Raw genomic sequence first — 23,915 nt, 5'->3', positions numbered from 1 at the left:
GTTATTTTTCTTAGCCGGTACTACTGCCCGCTTGTCCGGTTGTACCGCTTGGTAGGGTTCTGCAGATACACCGTGAGTCCCGGTTGTACCGGTACGAGGACCGGTTGTACCGCTGCAGTGCAAAAAACACAGTAACGGTTGGAATCGAGGGTTACTATATAAGTGAGCTTCTCCCACCTACCACTCTCACCTTTGACCTCTCTCACTCCACCATTAATGCACTTCAAGCTCTCTTTCCCGATCTCTCTCTCTAGCCACTCAAACTTGTTGATTTGCTAGGGATTGAAGGAGGAGACCTAGATCTACACTTCCACCAAAGGATATTTGCTTCCCCCATACTTTCTTGTGTGGATTTTGTTACTCTTGGGTGTTTGAGCACCCTAGACGGTTGAGGTCACCTCGGAGCCATATTCCATTGTGGTGAAGCTTCGTGGTTTCGTTGGGAGCCTCCAATTAAGTTGTGGAGAGAGCCCCAACCTTGTTCGTAAAGGTTCGGTCGCCACCTTCAACGGCACCAATAGTGGAATCACGACACCAATAGACAAGTTTTGGTCAAGGACCCAACGATAATTCTTCGCGGTGCCATACCAATTGACTCAAACATAGGTGGCTTCGACCACCGTCCTCTCTTGGGGAGGTTGGAGTTAGCCTTTTGTTCTCGTGTTGTTTTCTCTCGTTCTTTCTTTGCTCTTTGCGTTGGGTTCTCCTAGGGTGTTGCTTCTCTCCTGTTTCGTGCTCTTTCTTCCCCCCTTCGGATTGCACTCATTTGATCTTGGCTTGGGCATAGGTGGTTGGGTGGTACAACCGGGATAACAGGCGGTTCCACCGCTGGTACCTGGTTGTGCCATCCCAATGGGTCTCCTTTCGGTGTTTGGGCGGTTCCACCACTCAAACCCATGGTAACCTATGTCCCGTACTACCGGTGGACACTGGGCGGTACTACCGCTGCCTTCCAAGCACCGGAAGTATTGTCTCCAACCACCGGTCTGTACCAGATGAGCGGTACAACCGCTCCCCGGAGCGGTTCTACCGGGGCGTTTCTACGGGCCTATATATACTCAACAGGGCTGAAGGGTTTTCTTTTTCCCTTTGCCATCGTTCCTCTTCTCTGTGCCTTAACCGCCGACCCTCTTTGCCCCTGCCCCGAAGTGCGTCTCGCACTTCGGATCCTTGGGCTCTCCGTGGATTCTCTCCATGGAAGCCTCTCGATCTCTTCCCATGAATGGTGGTAATGCCTCGTGTTCTTTGCTCCTAGATCTTTCTAGGGTTCTTCCTTTGTCTAGGGCATTACTTAACTTTCCGCGATTAGTGTTTGAACTATGGAGTAGAAGAGATCTTTGTTTGCCTCCTGTCTTGTTTGCAGCACTTAGAATTCGGAATATTACTTGTGTGATTAGTATGCCTCGGTTAGACCTATCTCCCCTGGTACTCCCACTGTCAGTGGTTCTACCGCCCCTACGGGCGGTACAACCGCTGGAGCGGTACTACCGGCGGAGGAACCGGTACAACCGGAGTATATCAACCACCCAGCACTGTTCTATCTTCTCTGTTGCCGCAACATGTTCCTTTTCTACTTGTGTGTGGAATCCTCTCATCCTTGCTGGGTTTTGTGTGCTTTTTTCGTGTGTGTGTTCAGGGGGCTCTAGTTCTCGCTCTGCTCCTCGCAAGACCAAGAAGAGGGCACGAAGGACCTTGCGCCCGGTTGTGTCTGATGATGAAGAAGAAGTTGTGATTCCCACCAAGCCCACTCGCCGTGAAAAGTCTGCAGCTACTAAGCAACATGTGGTTATGCCATTGCATCATTGGAAAGCCAAGGATTGGGAAGCCTTCCGATCAAAGAATCCGTATGAGGTTCCCATTGCTCCTCGTTGGACCACCGTTCAGTTCCGGAATGAGATGCAAGTGCGGATTGTTCATGAACTCTTTGAGCACAACAAGAACAGATATGCCAAGTAGTGGACAATTGATCTTGACCATTGGAGGAACAACATGGAGTATTTTGGTGAGGCGCTGGCTCTCTATGAGGAGTTTGATCTTGTCAAGCTCATGTCAGTCAGCTGTGACTTTGATGTTCAACTCATCCATCAGTTCTATGCCACCGTTCATTTTGGGGAAGATGATGCACGCACTCTCACCTTTATGTGTCGTGATGAATTGTTTCACGTTCCCTGGAGGGCATTCTGCAATGCTATTGGGTACGAGGATACCGGTCTGGAAGGAAGGGGTGGCATTCGTCCTCATGACTTTCCCGAGTCCATGCTTAAGGAGAAGCTTGACCCTCTGTACATTCGGGGCCGTGGGATTATTGGAGAATCCAAGGATTTGGAGAAGGTCTATGACGTCATGCACTGAGTGTTCCGCAATGTGCTCTTGCCCAAGGTGGGCAATCAAGATGAGATTCATGGTTATCTGGTTGGTTTGATGGTTGCTATGAAGACCATGGTGGGGACAGGGGCAATGTTTGATGTGTCCAATTGGATGCGGCATGAGATGTACAACATGGTCATCTACCGTAAAGTCCCAATCTATGCTCCGTTTGTCATGTGCTTTCTAAACTCTGTGTGGGCTGTTCGTCGTCCTGGAGAGCTCCTCACTTCTCCAGACAACCTCACCGTTCATGAGGTCAAGCTCCTTAAGAAGAAGAAGCATGCCGAGGCTCGCTTCCCTGCCAATGCTCCTGAGGATGTCTATGCTACTTCTGACGATGAGGACTTTGAGCTGGAGCCAGGGGCCAAGCCTTTGTGGGTGGCAAAACTCACTGCCAAGGCGAAGAAGACCTTTTGTCTCCAGGCTAACATCCAGAAGAGGATGTATGAGGCACATGTCAATGAGAAGCTTGCACGACGTCGCCAAATTGTAATGATGAAGCACCTCAACATGCCGGTTCAGAGTGGCTCTGAGAAGAGCATCACCCCAGAGGAGCATTGGATATCTACCCATAGCTCCTGGACTGATGATGAAGCCCCTCCCTAGCCATCCTCCTCGTTTGCAGCAGCTGACAATGCCATGGAAGAATCTGATCACGATGACGATGACGACTCTGATGATGAGGATCCAGATGCGACAAGGAGTCAGAGGAGGACGCCTGAGCTTTGGGATGCTAGCTTCGCTCTTTTCCTTTTTGGTGTCTTGATGCCAAAGGGGGAGAGGGTTCTATAGGTCTCGGGGATTTGCATGGGTTTTTCTTTTTCTCGTTTTCTCGTGTTGGTCTTTGTTCGTGGACTTGTTTCGTTCCTTGCTGTGTGTGAGACTTGTTACTCCTATTACCTTTCCGTTCATCGGTCATTATCGTTATTATTGCATTCTAAGCATTATATTGTCAGAGTGGTGAGTCTATAAAATCTACGGGGAGTCTAGTCTTGAAAGTGTGCCCATGCTTTCTAACAGCTAGTTCCTATTGGGGCACATATTCAGGGGGAGTTCCGTCTAGATTTCATTGACTTATCTCTTGCAAATCGTGTTGTTGTCATCATCCACCAAAAAGGGGGAGATTGAAAGGGCATTTCCCTACTTTATGTTTTGGATGATGATGACAACCCTTTGTTGGTCGACTCGTGTGCTATATGTTTCAGGTTCTCGATGCTTAGGCTTACATGGATTGCTATCGCCTCTCGTAGGAAAAGATCGAAGACGTGTCCTCTATGCTTTTATTTTCTTTGGTCGTAGGGAACCCGTACTATCAAGAGGGAATCCTCATTAGAAAGTACTATGGGAATCTTATCACGTACACGTTCATCACCCCTCCTTTGTCTTCCTCAGGTGTGTGTGTGAGAGAGAGTTTTCCTTGTCTCTTCCCCTATCTTTCCTGCTCACTGTTTCTGCCCAGCGGTTGTACCGCTCTCTGGAGCGGTTGTACCGCTGGGTCTTGTCGCTCACCAGCTTTACTCGAGCGGTTGTACCGCTGCCTCCGGGTGGTGGTACCGCCACCATGCTCTGCAAATGCTGGGGCGGTGGTTCCGTCCATGCACCGCTCAAGTACCACTCGCGCTTCTGTTTTGATGCGGTTCTTGGGCGGTAGTGGCCCGGTTGGTCCGGTCGTCCCACGATGACCGGTACCATCGGTGGTCCGAGCGGTTCTTCCGCTCAGAACTTAGCCGCCCAAGAGATCAAGGCCATGCGGTTGTTCCGGTCAGGCACCGCCCCAAGTACCGGTCAAGCTCCTGTTTTGATGCGGTGGTTGTGCGGTGGCCAGGCGGTTAGTCCAGTTATTTTTCTTAGCCGGTACTACCGACCGCTTGTCCGGTTGTACCGCTTGGTAGGGTTCTGCAGATACACCGTGAGTCCCGGTTGTACCGGGACAAGGACCGGTTGTACCGCTGCAGTGCAAAAAATGCAGTAACGGTTGGAATCGAGGGTTACTATATAAGTGAGCTTCTCCCACCTACCACTCTCACCTTTGACCTCTCTCACTCCACCATTAATGCACTTCAAGCTCTCTTGCCCGATCTCTCTCTCTAGCCACTCAAACTTGTTGATTTGCTAGGGATTGAAGGAGGAGACCTAGATCTACACTTCCACCAAAGGATATTTGCTTCCCCCATACTTTCTTGTGTGGATTTTGTTACTCTTGGGTGTTTGAGCACCCTAGACGGTTGAGGTCACCTCGGAGCCATATTCCATTGTGGTGAAGCTCCGTGGTTTCGTTGGGAGCCTCCAATTAAGTTGTGGAGAGAGCCCCAACCTTGTTTGTAAAGGTTCGGTCGCCGCCTTCAAGGGCACCAATAGTGGAATCACGGCATCTCGCATTGTATGAGGGCGTGAGGAGAATACGGTGGCCCTAGTGGCTTCTTGGGGAGCATTGTGCCTCCACACCGCTCCAATGGAGACGTACTTCCTCTCAAAGGGAAGGAACTTCGGCAACACATCCTCGTCTCCACCGTCTCCACTCTTGGTTATCTCGTGCCTTTACTTGTGCAAGCTTATTTGTTTCATATCACTTGCTTGCTTGTGTTCCTATCCTTGTTGCATCATATAGGTTGCTCACCTAGTTGCATATCTAGACAACCTACTTTGATGCAAAGTTTAAATTGTTAAAGAAAAGCTAAAAATTGTTAGTTGCCTATTCACCCCCCCTCTAGTCAACCATATCGATCCTTTCAATCGGTATCAGAGCCTCGTCTCTTTATTAAGGACTTTACCGTCCAAAGAGTATGGTTGATACCGTAGACGGTGTGGAGGAACACTCCGGTGTGAATCTGATCTCGTCTACGGGCGATGGGGGAACCTCGGTTTCTCGTGAGGAGTTCAATGTGGCCTTAGAGACATTGAAGACCTCCATGACGACTGAGGTTGAAAGCATGTTTACTAAACTTCTTGAGGGGCTTAAACTTTCCACTGCACCGTTGAAAGTGGGTGACCCCACCGACAAGGTGACGGATGCTATCCCCTACAAGGGGGAAGCTAGTAGTGAAAAGGCTCCTTCTTCTAGTGGTAAAAATGGCACCGGCATCTTTGCTCATGTGGAACCACCACTTGTTTATGGTGGACCGGTTCCTTCTACTCATTAGAATCATGCCGGTCCTCCCCCTAAGATTGTGAAAAATGAGGACTTTGATTCTTGGGTTTACCGCTTTAAACATCATTTAAATCATGAACACTAACCTTTGGAGAATCATTGAAGAAGGTTTCTATCCGCATGATCCAAGCAACTTCACTCCTCGAGAAGCCGCAGATAATCAATTCAATGAGAATGCTCTCTTCATCATTCAAGATGCAATTCCACCCGAAGACCTACCTCATCTTCGTCCCTGCGCCTTGGCCAAAGATGCATGACATTGTGTTGTTTCTCTCTACCGGGGAAGCGCAAGCATCCAACGCTCCAACTATGAAGTGGTGCAAGATGAGGCCGATGAGTTTGCAATGAAAGAAGATGAAGAACCTCGTGAGCTTTATCGGAGAGTAACCAAACTCACGGTCTCACTACGAGATCACGGGAGCAAGGACACGGATGACAATTGGATCAAGTGCAAATTCCTCAAGGCAATGATGCCCTATCACAAGGCCATGTCCTCCGTCATTTGTCAAAGACTGGACTTCCACACTTTGACCTCAAGTGAAGTGCTGGATGAGTTTGTGGCCATGAACATTTTGGACAAGACCCCCGACAATGCGGTGCTTCGTTCTCAAAGGGCAAAGAAGCCTAACCTTGCACTGAAGGCCAAGCTCACCGTTGAAGAGGAAGAAGAGGAAGAAGAGGAGAGCAACCCCGAAGATATGAAGTATGCATATCATGAACACATGGCACTTGCTTCAAGGCAATTTTGGAGCAAGAAAAACTCGAGGCCAAACTTTAGCAAAAACAACTCAAGTGGCACGAAGAGCAGGCAATGTGTAAGGACTTGCTACAATTGTGGCAACGTGAGTCATTTTGTTGCGGAGTGTCCGTATGAGAAGGGGGAAGACAATGGTGGCAAGCTCATCCAAAAGGACAAGGCCAAGTCGTTCCCCAACAAGAGCAACTTCATCAAGCAGACTCCTCCCAAGGCATTGGTGGTACAAGAAGAGTACAATGAGGATGATGACGATGATGAAAGTGATGAGTCGGTTGCCATGGCCTCCGTTGCCATTGCGACGACTCCACGGGTGTCTCTCTTCGACTCACCCAATGAGAGTATCACCGCCAAGTGCCTCATGGCTAAATCCACCAACAAGGTAACCTCCAACATCAAAACTACCATCATTAATCATCCGTCTCCGACGGATAGCATTAATGAACTTGAGGAAGCTAATGTGGAGGCTAATGAGTTTGAGGCCTTTATGGGCAAACTCAAGGGAAAATCCAAGAAGCACTTTGTTGCTCTCTTGGAACAACTTGGTGAAGCTAATGACATGATTGAGGCTCACGAAGACACCATCACTAAGATGGAAGGGCATAGTCGTGACTATGCCGATGAGATTTCGGATCTTTCCAATGCTCTTGAGGAAGAGCGTGGTCTTCGTTTGGCTCTTGAGGAGTCACACAACGTTGATCATGCTAAGTTAAAGAAATATTATGATCATGTCCTCATTGTTTCTCATGTGCTAAACTCCGAGAAGGCCGAACTTTTGGTTGATCTTGCTAGACTCAAAGAGGAGTTTGATCTACTTGAAAAGGCTCACAAGGTCTTGAAGGGTACTCATGCTAGCCTCAAAGAGTCTCATGATCAACTTAAAGTAAAGCTAACTAAGGAAAAAGCCACTTTCCCTCGTATGATGTTAATTGATAATGCAAATGCTACTAACCCGTGTTGTGAGCATGTGCATCTCGTTGAGGAGAATGCTAAGCTAAAGGGGCAACTTGAGAGAGGTCTTGCAACTTGCATACAAGGCAAGAAGAACCTCAATGATCTCTTGATCAACCAAAAGGGGGTTGTGGCCAAGGAAGGGGTTGGGTACGTGCCCAACTCCAAGAACAAGAAGAAGAATGACAAGACCAAACGACCTCCTCCTCTCATGCAAACCTTTGTGAAGGAGTGAGAGAGTGCCTCCGAGGAGAAGAAGAAGAACAATGCAAAGGGTGGCAATGTCAAGAAGGGCAATGCCACCCCTCCCAACAAAGCCGGCGATTTTAATCCTTCTTATGTGTTATGCCGTGCGAGTGATGGGCATGTTTATGCCAAATTTGTTGGTTCTTCTCATGAATACATTGAATTGTCTATTTGGGTTCCAAAGACCCTTGTCACTAACATGAAAGGACCCATTACAAAATGGGTACCTAAAACCAAGCATTGATCTCTTGCAGGTGTTTGCTTCCGGTGGGGGATCATGGTTGCTCGATAGCGGAGCTACAAATCATATGACCGGAAGCAAGGACTTGGTGGTGGACGTGCACAAGGTTCCATCTATGCCCACCAATGTCGAGTGGGGTGACGCCTCATCTTCTAAGGTATTGGGACTTGGCAATGTGGTCATCTCTCATGATCTCACGATCGAGAAGGTCATGCTTGTTGAGTCCCTTGCATACAATTTACTTTCCATTCATCAACTTGCAATCATGGGCTTTGCCACTTTCTTTGATATCGATACCGTGGCCCTCTTGTGGAGCAAGACTCTTAAAGTAGCCTTTGTTGGTCATGTCGAGAACGGTCTATATGTGATTAACTTTTCGAAGCGACCCACTAAGACTGCGACGTGCCTAATGGCTAAAGTTGATGTGGGATGGCTTTGGCATCGCCGTTTAGCCCATGTCAATATGAGATCTTTGCAAAGTCTCCTCAAGGGGGACCATGTCCGTGGACTAACAAATGTTAGTTTTGCTAAAGATCGTGCTTGCAGTGCTTGTATCGAAGGAAAGCTACATGAGAAGGCTCACCCTCCCACGACTATCATTTATTCAAAGAGGCCTTTGGAGCTCCTTCACATGGATCTCTTTGGGCCTCCATCCTTCGATAGTCTTGGAGGTAGGAAGTATTGCTTGGTGATTGTGGATGACTACTCAAGGTACACGTGGTTGTATTTCTTCAAGAGGAAGAGCGAGACCCAACAAACCGTCATTGACTTGGCAAATGAAGCACAACGTCAACACAATGCAAAGATCTTGACAATAAGAAGTGACAACGGCACCGAGTTCAAGAACTATACCTTGGATGAGTTTCTTAGTGATGAGGGAATCAAGCATCAATATTCCGCACCCTACACCCCTCAACAAAATGGTGTTGCGGACATGAAGAACCGGACGTTGATGGATGCGGCAAGGAGCATGATGGCGGAGTTCAAGTCTCCGCACAACTTTTGGGCCGAAGCCATCAACACCGCATGTCATGGATCCAATCGGCTCTACCTCCGCAAGGGCTTGAACAAGACTCCATATGAGATACTCACCGGTAACAAGACCAACCTCAAGTACTTCCGGGTATTCGGGTGTAAGTGTTTCATTCTCAAGAAAGGTGTTCGGTTGTCTAAATTTGAGGCTAGAGCTTATGAGGGCATATTTGTTTGTTATGCTACAAACTCTCATGCTTACCGTGTCCTCAATAAATCCACGGGACTTATTGAGGAGACGTGTAACATGGAGTTTGATGAGAATAACGGCTCCCAAGTGGAGCAAAGTGGCACTTGTGATGTAGGTGATGAAATTCCTCCCCAAGCCATAAGAAGAATGGGTGTTGGCTTTATCCTACCCATTGAGGAACCCCTTGTGGCCGAAGGAGAAGGACAAAGCTCCACTCAAGTGGAGCCATCACCAACCCAAGGCCCACACGCTTCCGAAGAACAACATGAAGGCCCTCATCCTCAAGAACATGACCAAGGGCAAGATCATGCTCAAGATGGTGTTGACCCATCAAGTGATGTCCAAGGTCAAGTTCTCTCCTCCGAGCAAGTTCAAGAACAAGAAAAAGCCCAAGACGACGCTCAAGATGATCAAGTGACCACTTCTCGTCTCACCCTCGAGGAGGAATTAGAGCATCGTGCCGCCAAGGTTGCTTCCAAGCTCTCCACCAAGGATCATCTCATGACGAATGTGCTTGGAAGCTTAAGAAAGGGGGTAAGCACTCGTAGACAATTAGAAAATTATTGTGAGCATCACGCGTTTGTCTCTTGTGTGGAACCCCACAAGGTCTATGAGGCGCTAGAAGATCCGGATTGGCTCAATGCCATGCATGAAGAACTCAACAACTTCGAGCGCAACAAAGTGTGGAGATTGGTGCCAAGACCGACCGGCAATCACATTGTCATAGGAACCAAGTGGATATTTAAGAACAAGCAAGATGCCCATGGGATTATCATTCGCAACAAGGCTCGTTTGGTAGCACAAGGCTACTCCCAAGTCGAGGGTATCAACTACGGTGAAACCTTTGCTCCCGTTGCTCGTCTTGAATCCATTCGCATGTTGATTGCATATGCTTCTCATCATAACTTTAAGTTACAACAAATGGATGTGAAGAGTGCTTTTCTTAATGGTCCTATTAATGAATTGGTTTACGTCAAGCAACCCCCCGGGTTAGAGGATCCCTACCTTCCCGATCATATGTATCAACTCAATAAGGCACTCTATGGCCTTAAACAAGCCCCACGTGCGTGGTATGACCACCTTACCGAGTTGTTACAAGACCGTGGTTTTGAAGTTGGGCTAATCGACCCCACTCTTTTTACTAAGAAGGTTAAAGGGGAGTTGTTTGTGTGCCAATTATATGTTGATGATATTATCTTTGGTTCACCTAACAAAGCTTTCAACGAGGAATTTGCCGCTCTCATGACCTCAAAGTTCGAGATGTCCTCCATGGGAGAGTTGAAGTTCTTTCTAGGGTTCGAAGTGAAGCAAAGAAGAGAAGGAACCTTCATCAATCAATCTAAATACATTCAAGACATGCTCAAGAGATTCAAGCTAAGTGACGTCAAGCCGGCTTCCACTCCAATGCCCACCAAGTGCCAACTTGACTTAGATCCCAATGGTAAAGTGGTGGATCAAAAGGTATATCGCTCCATGATTGGATCCTTGCTTTACCTTTTTGCATCTAGACCGGATATCATGTTGAGTGTGGGAATTTGTGCACGGTTTCAAGCCGCACCTAAGGAAAGTCACTATGTGGCGGTCAAATGAATCTTTCGATATTTGGCTCATAACCCAAACTTTGGCTTATGGTATCCAAGAGGATCAAACTTCAAGCTTGTAGGATACTCGGATTCTGATTGGGCGGGAGACAAAGTGGATAGGAAGTCCACTTCCAGAGGGTGCCAATTCCTTGGTTGCTCTTTGGTAAGTTGGTCTTCCAAAAAGCAAAGTTGTGTGTCTCTCTCGTCCATCGAGGCGGAGTATGTTGCAGCCGGTAGTTGTTGTGCACAACTCTTATGGATGAGGCAAACTTTAAAGGATTACGGTGTCATTTGTGACAAAGTGCCTCTTTGGTGTGACAATGAAAGTGCCATCAAGATCTCTCTCAACCCGGTGCAACACTTCAATACGAAGCATATTGAGATCCGGTATCACTTCATCCGGGATCTCATTAGGTGAGGAGAGATCGAGCTCAGCTATGTCAACACTCATGATAACCTTGCAGATATCTTCACGAAGCCCTTGGATGAAGCAAGATTTCACGAGTTAAGGCATGAGCTAAATATCATTGATTCGAGCAATGTTGCTTGAACCCTTGCACACCCCACCGTACTCAACATGTTGTCTTGTTTAGATGTAGGCATGGACATAGGGGGAGTGATGTTCTCTCAATGAACTCTCCCTCCCCCCCATTATGCATAAATCGATCAAGTCTTTCACATTAGCCATGTTTGATGGTACTTGTGCTTCAAAGATAAGTTTTGGTCAAGGACCCAAGGATAATTCTTCGCGGTGCCATACCAATTGACTCAAACATAGGTGGCTTCGACCACCGTCCTCTCTTGGGGAGGTTGGAGTTAGCCTTTTGTTCTCGTGTTGTTTTCTCTCGTTCTTTCTTTTCTCTTTGCGTTGGGTTCTCCTAGGGTGTTGCTTCTCTCCTGTTTCGTGCTCTTTCTTCCCCCCTTCGGATTGCACTCATTTGATCTTGGCTTGGGCATAGGTGGTCGGGCGGTACAACCGGGATCACGGGCGGTTCCACCGCTGGTACCTGGTTGTGCCATCCCAATGGGTCTCCGTTTGGTGTTTGGGCGGTTCCACCACTCAAACCCATGGTAACCTATGTCCAGTACTACCGGTGGACACTGGGCGGTACTACCGCTGCCTTCCAAGCACCGGAAGTATTGTCTCCAACCACCGGTCTGTACCAGATGAGCGGTACAACCGCTCCCCAGAGCGGTTCTACCGGGGCGTGTCTATGGGCCTATATATACTCAACGGGGCTGAAGGGTTTTCTTTTTCCCTTCGCCATCGTTCCTCTTCTCTGCGCCTTAGCCGCCGACCCTATTTGCCCCTGCCCCGAAGTGCGTCTCACACTTCGGATCCTTGGGCTCTCCGTGGATTCTCTCCATGGAAGCCTCCCGATCTCTTCCCATGGATGGTGGTAATGCCTCGTGTTCTTTGCTCCTAGATCTTTCTAGGGTTCTTCCTTTGTCTAGGGCATTACTTAACTTTCCGCGATTAGTGTTTGAACTATGGAGTAGAAGAGATCTTTGTTTGCCTCCTGTCTTGTTTGCAGCACTTAGAATTCGGAATATTACTTGTGTGATTAGTATGCCTCGGTTAGACCTATGTCCCCTGGTAGTGCCACTGTCAGTGGTTCTACCGCCCCTACGGGCGATACAACCGCTAGAGCGGTACTACCGGCGGAGGAACCGGTACAACTGGAGTATATCAACCACCCAGCACTGTTCTATCTTCTCTGTTGCCGCAACATGTTCCTTTTCTGCTTGTGTGTGCAATCCTCTCATCCTTGCTGGGTTTTGTGTGCTTTTTTCGTGTGTGTGTTCAGGGGGCTCTAGTTCTCGCTTTGCTCCTCGCAAGACCAAGAAGAGGGCATGAATGACCTTGCGCCCGGTTGTGTCTGATGATGAAGAAGAAGTTGTGATTCCCACCAAGCCCACTTGCTGTGAAAAGTCTGCAGCTGCTAAGCAACGTGTGGTTATGCCATTGCATCGTTGGAAAGCCAAGGATTGGGAAGCCTTCCGATCAAAGAATCCGTATGAGGTTCCCATTGCTCCTCGTTGGACCACCGTTTAGTTCCAGAATGAGATGCAAGTGTGGATTGTTCATGAACTCTATGAGCACAACAAGAACAGATATGCCAAGTAGTGGACAATTGATCTTGACCATTGGAGGAACAACATGGAGTATTTTGGTGAGGCGCTGGCTCTCTGCGAGGAGTTTGATCTTGTCAAGCTCATGTCAGTCAACTGTGCCTTTGATGTTCAACTCATCCATCAGTTCTATGCCACGGTTCATTTTGGGGAAGATGATGCACGCACTCTCACCTTCATGTGTCATGATGAATTGTTTCACGTTCCCTGGAGGGCATTCTGCAATGCTATTGGGTATGAGGATACCGGTCTGGAAGGAAGGGGTGGCATTCGTCCTCATGACTTTCCTGAGTCCATGCTTAAGGAGAATCTTGCCCCTCTGTACATTCAGGGCCGTGGGATTATTGGAGAATCCAAGGATTTGGAGAAGGTCTATGACGTCATGCACTGAGTGTTCCGCAATGTGCTCTTGCCCAAGGTGGGCAATCAAGATGAGATTCATAGTTATCTGGTTGATTTGATGGTTGCTATGAAGACCATGGTGGGGACAGGGGCAACATTTGATGTGTCCAATTGGATGTGGCGTGAGATGTACAACATGGTCATCTACCGTAAAGTCCCAATCTATGCTCCGTTTGTCATGTGCTTTCTGAACTCTGTGTGGGCTATTCGTCGTCTTGGAGAGCTCCTCACTTCTCCAGACAACCTCACTGTTCATGAGGTCAAGCTCCTTAAGAAGAAGAAGCATGCCGAGCCTCGCTTCCCTGCCAATGCTCCTGAGGATGTCTATGCTACTTCTGACGATGAGGACTTTGAGCTGGAGCCAGGGGCCAAGCCTTCGTGGGTGGCCAAACTCACTGCCAAGGTGAAGAAGACCTTTTGTCTCCAGGCTAACATCCAGAAGAGGATGTATGAGGCACATGTCAATGAGAAGCTTGCATGACGTCGCCAAATTGCAATGATGAAGCACCTCAACATGCCGGTTCAGAGTGGCTCTGAGAAGAGCATCACCCCGGAGGAGCGTTGGATATCTACCCATAGCACCTGGACTGATGATGAAGCCCCTCCCCAGCCATCCTACTCGTTTGCAGCAGCTGACAATGCCATGGAAGAATCTGATCACGACGACGATGACGGCTCTGATGATGAGGATCCAGATGCGACCAAGGAGTCAGAGGAGGACGCCTGAGCTTTGGGATGCTAGCTTCGCTCTTTTCCTTTTTGGTGTCTTGATGCCAAAGGGGGAGAGGGTTCTATAGGTCTCGGGGATTTGCATGGGTTTTTCTTTTTCTCGTTTTCTCATGTTGGTCTTTGTTCGTGGACTTGTTTTGTTCCTTGTTGTGTGTGAGACTTGTTACTCCTGTTACCTTTCCGTTCATCGATCATTATCGTTATTATTGCATTCTAAACATTATATTGTCAGAGTGGTGAGTCTATAAAATCTAGGGGGAGTCTAGTCTTGAAAGTGTGCCCATGCTTTCTAACAGCTAGTTCCTATTGGGGCACATATTCAGGGGGAGTTCCGTCTAGATTTCATTGACTTATCTCTTGCAAATCGTGTTGTTGTCATCATCCACCAAAAAGGGGGAGATTGAAAGGGCATTTCCCTACTTTATGTTTTGGATGATGATGACAACCCTTTGTTGGTCTAATCGTGTGCTATATGTTTCAGGTTCTCGATGCTTAGGCTTACATCGGATTGCTATTGCCTCTCGTAGGAAAAGATCAAAGACGTGTCCTCTACGCTTTTATTTTCTTTGGTCGTAGGGAACCCGTACTATCAAGAGGGAATCCTCATTAGAAAGTATTGTGGGAATCTTTTCACGTACACGTTCATCACCTCTCCTTTGTCTTCCTCAGGTGTGTGTGTGAGAGAGTTTTCCTTGTCTCTTCCCCTATCTTTCCTGCTCACTGTTTCTGCCCAGCGGTTGTACCGCTCTCTGGAGCGGTTGTACCGCTGGGTCTTGTCGCTCACCAGCTTTGCTCGAGCGGTTGTACCGCTGCCTCCGGGCGGTGGTACCGCCACCATGCTCTACAAATGCTGGGGCGATGGTTCCGTCCATGCACCGCTCAAGTACCGCTCGCGCTTCTGTTTTGATGCGGTTCTTGGGTGGTAGTGCCCGGTTGGTCCGGTTGTTCCACGATGACCGGTACCACCGGTGGTCCGAGCGGTTATTCCGCTCAGAACTTAGCCGCCCAAGAGATCAAGGCCATGCGGTTGTTCTAGCCAGGCACCACCCCAAGTACCGGTCAAGCTCCTGTTTTGATGCGGTGGTTGTGCGGTGGCCAGGCGGTTAGTCCAGTTATTTTTCTTAGCCGGTACTACTGACCGCTTGTCCAGTTGTATCGCTTGGTAGGGTTCTGCAGATACACCGTGAGTCCCGGTTGTACCGGGATGAGGACCGGTTGTACCGCTGCAGTGCAAAAAATGCAGTAACGGTTGGAATCGAGGGTTACTATATAAGTGAGCTTCTCCCACCTACCACTCTCACCTTTGACCTCTCTCACTCCACCATTAATGCACTTCAAGCTCTCTTGCCCGATCTCTCTCTCTAGCCACTCAAACTTGTTGATTTGCTAGGGATTGAAGGAGGAGACCTAGATCTACACTTCCACCAAAGGATATTTGCTTCCCCCATACTTTCTTGTGTGGATTTTGTTACTCTTGGGTGTTTGAGCACCCTAGACGGTTGAGGTCACCTCGGATCCATATTCCATTGTGGTGAAGCTCCGTGGTTTCGTTGGGAGCCTCCAATTAAGTTGTGGAGAGAGCCCCAACCTTGTTTGTAAAGGTTCGGTCGCCGCCTTCAAGGGCACCAATAGTGGAATCACGGCATCTCGCATTGTGTGAGGGCGTGAGGAGAATAGGGTGGCCCTAGTGGCTTCTTGGGGAGCATTGTGCCTCCACACCGCTCCAACGGAGACGTACTTCCTCTCAAAGGGAAGGAACTTCGGCAACACATCCTCGTCTCCACCGTCTCCACTCTTGGTTATCTCGTGCCTTTACTTGTGCAAGCTTATTTGTTTCATATCACTTGCTTGCTTGTGTTCCTATCCTTGTTGCATCATATAGGTTGCTCACCTAGTTGCATATCTAGACAACCTACTTTGATGCAAAGTTTAAATTGTTAAAGAAAAGCTAAAAATTGTTAGTTGCCTATTCACCCTCCTCTAGTCAACCATATCGATCCTTTCAGCCGCGAGGCAAGCTCCCTGGCAGGCGTATGTCGCATCTGAGAGAGTTAGACAATTGGCTCATTGGTAGAAGGGTCGTGCGAGGGCCGTGAGGGTGGCGGAGGACGCCCGTGCCAAAGCACTGAGTGCAGTAGGGCCCAAGCGCCTCATCTACAATTGGTGGTACGTGGACCGGGTGCATGCTTCCAGCGAGGAGTACCTGTTGGCGCCGGATCACCACACCGGTGAGATCGCGCTCGCCCGCCAACAAGTCGCCAATCAACACCTCACGAGTTGTGAGGCTGAGGAAGTGGCATTGTGTTGGCGCGCTGGGAAACGGCCGCGCACCAGGGCACTCGTGGTGCACCGGAAGCGCTCCTGTGAGTGACGTGGCTTTTATTAGGAATATAATTTAGTTTCGTAAGGCGATCTCATTAGTTTTGGGACGCAAATGGTAAATCCTGAACGTTCGGGAATTATTAGCGGCCTTAATTAAGTATGTATAGAAGGAAAAGTTTGGAAACCTTGTGTATCCGTACGCATTTTGTAAGTACGTGCATATAGCACAAACTTTACTATATACTATGGCACTACACGTCTCTCCCTATATATGCTTGCAGACTGTGCTACTCCCTCCATCCAGGTAAATAAGTCATCTTTGGTTGTGCACCGTGACCAAGAAGCAGGGAAGACTTATACCCCTAGACGGAGGGAGTACTACTGTTACTTATGTACGTGCAAATGCACGTTTTAACATTACGATGCAGTTTTTGTAAAAGTAGAAAAACAGAACTAGTCAAGCTTGTGAAATGATTCAATGCAAAACAAATGCAAATATGCTCGTTTGATTGTTTACTTTTAGCTTCCTTCTCTATGGTTATTTCTCTATCATACTTTGTACGGAGTATCTCACTGGTCGGGAAGGCATGCAAATTCCCAAACCGCTTCCTGCACCCTGTATCAATTTTTTTGCCTAACAAGTTGTGCCGTGTTGGAATTCCAACTTGAGTACTACTACTAGGAGTACCACAGGCCAGTTCTTTTAGGCTTCTAGATTAGTAATCCCATAAATACTACCTCCGTCTTGGTTTATTGGTCCCCATTGTAATCTGTGTCAAATTTTGACCATAAATTGAACTAATGAAATGTTTGTGCATGACACATGCACTAACATTTATCAGTTAAATCTTTGGTCAAAATTTAGCACAAAATACAATGGTGAAGAATAAACCAGGACTGAGGTACTAGTAGTTTAGAAGCCCAAATAAATGAGTGAGGCGCCTTAATGTTACTCTCCACTGTGACTAGTCTTATGGGAAAAGTTGGGGAAGAGACAACTTATTTTTAAGCCGCCAAAAGAACTGGCCCTTGGAGTACTAGCTAGGGATACTAGGAGTAGTAGCTAGGGCTCGAGTGTGTGATATGAACCGGAGAAAGTAAATGCAGAGAGATGAAATGCAAAAAAGACGGAGGGATGTGATGGTTGCTTGTCCGTTTATTTTACCAGGCCACTTATTACTGGGAGTGGTTGGGTTTTGTGATATGACGACTTTACTGCCGTGCCACGAGCGGGGTGAGACTCCCGTGCAGTGCCGCCCTCTACACTAGTACTACATCGGTCGTGGTTTATTAGCCCCCCACTGAATTTGACTGAAGAATTAACTGACAAAATGTTAGTGCATGTCAGCAAAAACTATATCATTGGCTTCGTATTTGAACATAGTTTTCAATGATATAATTTTAGGTGACATGCATGAGCATTTATAGTACTATATATAATGTTACTTAAATTTTTGGTCGTACTATAGTAAGGTGCCCGTGCGTTGCACGAAACAGTGAAATGCATTGGTCGGGAGTTGTTTATTTTGACAAAGGATGTGGGGGTCATCTCATGTGTAACGGGTATCGATAGGTTTCTTCGGATATTATTTCATCTCTAGAGCTCACAAACATCCGGGTGAAATATATATAAAAAAGTATCTTTCACAAACAAAAGCGTTCGACTGTTCAAACTGCATCCAAATCTTGTGAAGAAATAACACTTATTGTGCTTTGCAAGAAATGATCTTTAAGAATTAGTTTTTGAGTATCGATTGTTATACATGTTGGCTACAGATGACATGGCACTTTCTTATAGTCAACAGTTGGCTCTACTATTAAGTATTAACCATGCTCTTATACACCTAGACGGAGGGATTAAATCAGGATGATTTGGAAGGGGGCAGAGGAGATGTAAGAAACGGTTCACCATAAGTATTTCGGCAGTACTGTAGTAAAAATTCTCAGTTAATCTCATACATGGCAAGCGAGAACTCTAACGGAGCAAAAGCATACATGGAAGATTCTGGACTAAACCATAAATGGATACACTTTTATTCAAGCGCGATACTCTAATAGAGCAAGATCATGCATGGAAGGTTCTATACTATATAAATAAGAAGTCTCCACATGCTTAGACAGCGGATTACATTGAGCGAAGACTAATGATCAACATTTAACTTGGTAATGCGTATGTCCAGGTGAACCTCCTTGGAGTCCCCGTGCAACATGATGGGGGGGGGGGGAATCATACCATGCGTCTTCCATGTCCACATCAGCGGGAAGGTCCCAGCTTGGCAAAGTCCTAGTCAGCGTCATGGAGCTAGTGTGGCCCACGTACCTCTGGGGGGCAGTAACAGTGAGCACGCACCCATACATCGGCCTCGTGTCAGTGTCAACGTCAACGGCGGCGCCCCTAACGCACACTACAGAGACAGGGCGGCGGCTTGCGCGGGCCTCGCTGATGCCCATGATCAAAAGGAAGACGCGTCGTCCTCCTCTGAGACTAGCAGGCAGCGGTGATCCTCCAGCAACTCCAGCATGGTGAACGGGTAGCACGTCTCGTACTTGATGTTCTCCGCCAAGGGCCAGTAGTGATCGCCGGATGCCTGCATGAGATGATGCACGAGGTCCACCGGTGATCCCCAAAATGACATCGGGCACTCATAGCAGTAGACGAAGGGCTCCTTGGAGGCATCGACCAGGCCGTCCATGAAACGGGAGTGGCTATAGGGGACGTTGCGCCAGTTGAATATATGAGCAAGTTACTACGAGATTTAGTCCGAATAAGCACAAAATAAATCATGACGGCTATAACAGAGATTAAACTAATCATGTGGACTAGCATAGTAGATGAACATATCGAATATAGGACACATACTAGAAACATGAATTCTACCACGATTTCGAATAGGAAGGACAGAAGCACATACGGTGCAACGGGATCAGCACCGTTGGCGTTGAGGTTGTCGCCCATGTCGTTGAGGAAGAGGTTGCCGAGGTCGGGGAAGAAGTCGTCGTCGGTGAAGTCATCGCTGCCAGTAGTCGCGAGAGTGTGCTCCCCAAATTTCAACAACGCCCTCTGAATGGAGCGCGGGAGGGAGTGGCTGTAGGGTCCGTTGCCGCCGCCGAATGGAACGCAGGAGTAGCACACGAAGCAGTAGATGGTGCTCCTCCATAGTCTCTATCTCTACTCTTATCTCTATCTCTACTACTCTTCTTTATTTTTTTTATAATATACTAGTAGATGTCAAATGGAATAGTACTGCGCTGCCCGCTGCACGCCCGGCTGAACATGCCTCCTCGTCTCCATTAAACGCCTCCGTTAAACCTGCATGCAAACTGAGAAACCTACTCCGGCCCGTGGGAGGAAATTTGTCGGTTGCCGTTAGAGAATAATAGAGTCACGTCCAATCCATTTGAGTTAATTGCGTGTATGATTCTCCCTCTATAAAAAGTTAATTGCATCCTTAATCTTGTATTCTAAGTACTCTATGGGTTCCACTGTCAGTATAGTGTACATGACTTGCAGGCTGGCTACAGATTCGTACAGAAAGTTAAAAAGAAACAAATCCATCCTTAATCTTGTATTCTAAGTACTCTGTGGGTTCTGCTCCTAGTACATTAGCGAAAGAAGTATATATATTAAAAATATATAAAAAGCTATAGTTTTGGACATAATTCAAACTCAGGTCATTGCGGTGCAAGCATCCGACCTGGACCAGTACAGCAGGTGTTCATTGCGGACGATGCAAGAGATAAACCTCTATAGCAATGAGCACGTCCATTGCAGCGGATCCAAAGTAGAATAATACATATTCACAAATTTGAAAGAAAACAGTTTAGTTTTGATATACATATCACTAAAAATATCTTATGTTTCACTCCAAATATATTCTTTGGGCTGTTTTGATGAGGTAAGGGAGGAATGTGGTTGGTTTCAAGATACTAAGGGGTTTTGTGTAAACTAGAGCAGAGAAGTGGGAATTGTTGCAAAAGGCCACAACTTACATGACAATCGTTAGATGCAGATCTAATGGTCAGAAATGGCGGATGGCAGACACACTATCATCACCAACTGAGTCTTTTATAGGAGTAAGTAATATAGGAGTAGGAGTAGAGAAAAAACTGAGTTTGTGATGATTGTGTGGCTGCCATCTTATAGTATAGACCGTCTGATCTATATCTGACGGATAGAAAGCAAGTTATGACAATTTTACAAAAGATACCCGCACCTCTCTCCATGTTTACAGATAAGGCCTCGCATCGTCCATCCTTATTTCCCACAACCTCATTGCTGAGCAATTAAAAAGGGAAGTCTCTGGAACAATCTGGCATGGTGGCCGCTGCCGGCGCCGTCCATCCCCATGCCTCCGCCCAGTCCGACCACCAGTCACCACCACACCCCACTCCTCCTCACCTTATCTATCATCTTTCTCGAGATATCATTTTTTCGATGAAATGGTCGAGATACCATTTTTCTGATAAAATTCTCGAGATATCATTAGTTTTTACACACGGGATTACTCCTTCATGGGTCAATCACAACAGGTGTTCTATAAAAAAATGCATCTTGATGTTCTGTGCAGTGCACATGCATCTTGCTAGTTTTTTTGCATATAATTCCAAACACCATGTAGACATGGTCTTTGACCATTTTACAACTATGTTAGTATCATTGTTAGTGGTCAGCCGGTGCAAGTTATAGCCTCGGGTGTTTTAACATTTTTTAGTAATGATATCTGGCGATTGTTCGCCATGAGCTCAATCCTGGCGAATCCCACGTAATCATTAGATTTCCATCTGACGATGGCCTCTTTTCAGCCATAGTATTTGACAAAACGACCACCCTTACACACGTACTGTAACTACGTCGCGGGCGTTTGCAACTGCCATGTCTGCCAGCGAATGTTTGCTGGGGATTGGAGTTAGCACCGATGGCAGTTCATAGTCGTTCCATGCTCGGGCATTGAAGTTTGTAACTATTTTAGATTAGAATATACTACTCCTCCGGTGCTAGTAGTAGAGCAGAGTCCTACTCCACTCAAGCAAGTTAGGGCATAGTAGTAGGTACTGTAGGGAGTACAAGTACTGTGACCACTCAAGCAAGTTGTCTCGCATCGATATGACCCTACGTTGATGGTATGTGTCTCGTAAGTCAAGCGGCATGTTGTAGTCATCATCACCTGTCCACTTCCCACAACACATATTCGCTTCTCCATCTTTGTAAGCACATAATCGTCCAATCTTCCATCCCCGCTAAGGCGCCTCCCTCCTCTTCTGAAACCCAAGCACTAGCAATGGTAGAACCGAGCATCGTCCGCTAAAGTGGCTGGAATTCGCTCCCGACAGAGGTAATCAACCTCATTGTTTCGCGTGTGGACAACCTCAGTACCATGCCGCTCGCCGCGTGCTCGTCGGGGCTGTACCGTTTACTCAAAGCCCTCAGGCCGGAGATTTTTAAGCCAGCTCCTTGCTTGCTGATGCCACCTGATCTTTAGAAACGGCGTGTCACGCAGCATAACGATCGTAGGGTGGCGAGCATCAACCCTCTTGATTGTGATCCGATCCCCGTCACCCTCAACTACATTAACGGTATGTATTGGGTCGGCATGAACACGTCTTGGATGCTGCTCATCGACGGTCGCGGCAGCTGGATGCTCGTGGAGGTCTACACCCGGCGATTGAACCCCCTTCCATTGATTAACATTGCACCTCTTTGGCACCGCGGCCCAGAATACTCAGAATCTTACAGTAGCCAACATGATACCAAGTTTGATTTGCTCAAGGTTGTAATCTGCCAAGTGCCCACAAGATCTGCGAATTATAAAGACTTCAGGCTAATTGCGTTCTTCAACCGCGGTCTCACCTATCTGACAGCACTACAAAAAAAGACACATCCGTGACATTTTGGGCCGAATGAATTTTTTTTCTGTCATACTTATGACACTTCTATGACGATAATTGTGACAAAACCCGGTATCATCATAGATGTAGTGGGGTCCTACTTCTATGATAAAAAATCATGACAGAAAATGGGCTTTTCGGCGGGCCGGAGATGCAGCTGCATGACATTCTTTGGGCCGTCCATGACGAAAAAAACCGTGGTAGAAGTGAGGTCGAGGAAAATATCGGAGTGTTCTCGGTTACGGTGGGTGGTCGGGGCTGAGCGATGCGCGTTTCTCTTGTACACGCACATGCGTGGGTGCTAGGCGTTGGGCTCTAACTGAACCTGAGCGATTGCACTCCAGGCTACGCGTTACTGAACCCGAGCGATCGATCAATGGGTGTTAACTGAACCCGATCGAGCGATTCCATTGCTACTGCTGCTAACTGAAGCCGATCGATGCTGCCTCTGGATGAACAGTGAGCATTGCTGGGGGGGTTGGATGAACAGTTCCCGATGGGGGTGGATGAACAGGACCCCGTGGTGTTGCCTCTGGATGAATAGTGAGCGTTGCTGGGGGGTTTGGATGAACAGTTCCTGGTGGGGGTGGATGAACAGGACCCCGTGGTGTTGCCTCTGGATGAACAGGACCCCGATTGATCGAGCCGGTTGGGGCTGGATCAACAGGACCCCGTGGAGGGCTGGATGATTAGGACCACCCCATGGAGGGCTGGATGATTAGGACCACCCCGTGGAGGGCAGAATGAACAGTAGATGGTAGAGCGCTAGCTGAACAGTAGCCCATGGAGGGGTGGTTGAATAGGAGCCCGTGGAGAGGGCAGGTTGAACAGTAGCCGGTGGAGTACCGCGCGGTGGAGGCTGGATGAACAGGAGCCCGTGGATGAACATTCGCAGGTGGAGGCTAGAGGAGGTCGACGGTGGATGAACAATAGCCCATGGAGGCTGGAGGGGGTCGACGGTGGAGATGAACAATATCCCATGGAGTCCCGTTTTGCGGTACGCCACACCCCTCCTGATGAACAGGATTCCGTTTCATCCGTAGCGCTCCAACACAAGTCTGTTTCCTCCGTTTTGTGGTACGCCACACCCCTCCCGATCAACAGGACCCCCGTTTCGACCGTAGGAGGTCCGTTTCCTTCGTTTTGCGGCATGCCAGACCCCTCCCGATGAAACAGGATCCCATTTCAAACGTGGCCGGTCGAACACAAGGCCGTTTCCTCCGTTCTGCGGTACGCCAGGCCTCGTTTCCATTGGCTGTTCCGTCCAAGCCCTCCCGATGAACATGATGACGCATTCCGTTCCGACCCAGCCGGTTGGCTCCCCATGAACACGACGACGACGCAGTTTCTCCGTTCCGACCCAGCCATGTACACGAGCCCTGGCCGTACGTATGCGCGAGTATGCGTTCGAGAGCCTGCCCGTATGTACGTACGTGGCCGTATTTTCTTTCTTGCGCACTGGCCGCTGTACGTACATGTACATGCTACGTGCGCGCCTCTACTACGACACATGCGCGCCTCTACATCGACCAGTATGTACGTACACGTTCGCGACCAGAATGACAACGCTACGTATGCTTCGACTAGGTGGGTCCTGACTGTCAGGCACTTCCTTGCGTGCGAAGATGTAGCTGGTGGGTCCCAGCAGTCAGGGGGCGAATCGTTTTTTTTGCCCGGATGCACTTCCTTGCATGCGAAGATGTAGCTGGTGGGTCCCAGCAGTCAGGGGGCGAATCGTTTTTTTTGCCCGGATGCACTTCCTTGCATGCGAAGATGTAGCTGGTGGGTCCGAGCAGTCAGGGGAAACATTTTTTCACGAAATACGGTGGCCCGTCCGGTGGGTCCCCGCTGTCAGGTGGAGGAATAATTATTTTGCGTGTAATAAGGAGGCACTTCCTTGCTACGGCCGTGGACCCAACTGTCAGCCTTTC

This window comes from Triticum dicoccoides, chromosome 5A (assembly GCF_002162155.2).
Source record: "Triticum dicoccoides isolate Atlit2015 ecotype Zavitan chromosome 5A, WEW_v2.0, whole genome shotgun sequence".
Lineage (NCBI taxonomy): Eukaryota > Viridiplantae > Streptophyta > Magnoliopsida > Poales > Poaceae > Triticum > Triticum dicoccoides.
The sequence above is the reverse complement of the archived record's forward strand: the minus strand, read 5'-3'. Positions refer to the sequence as shown.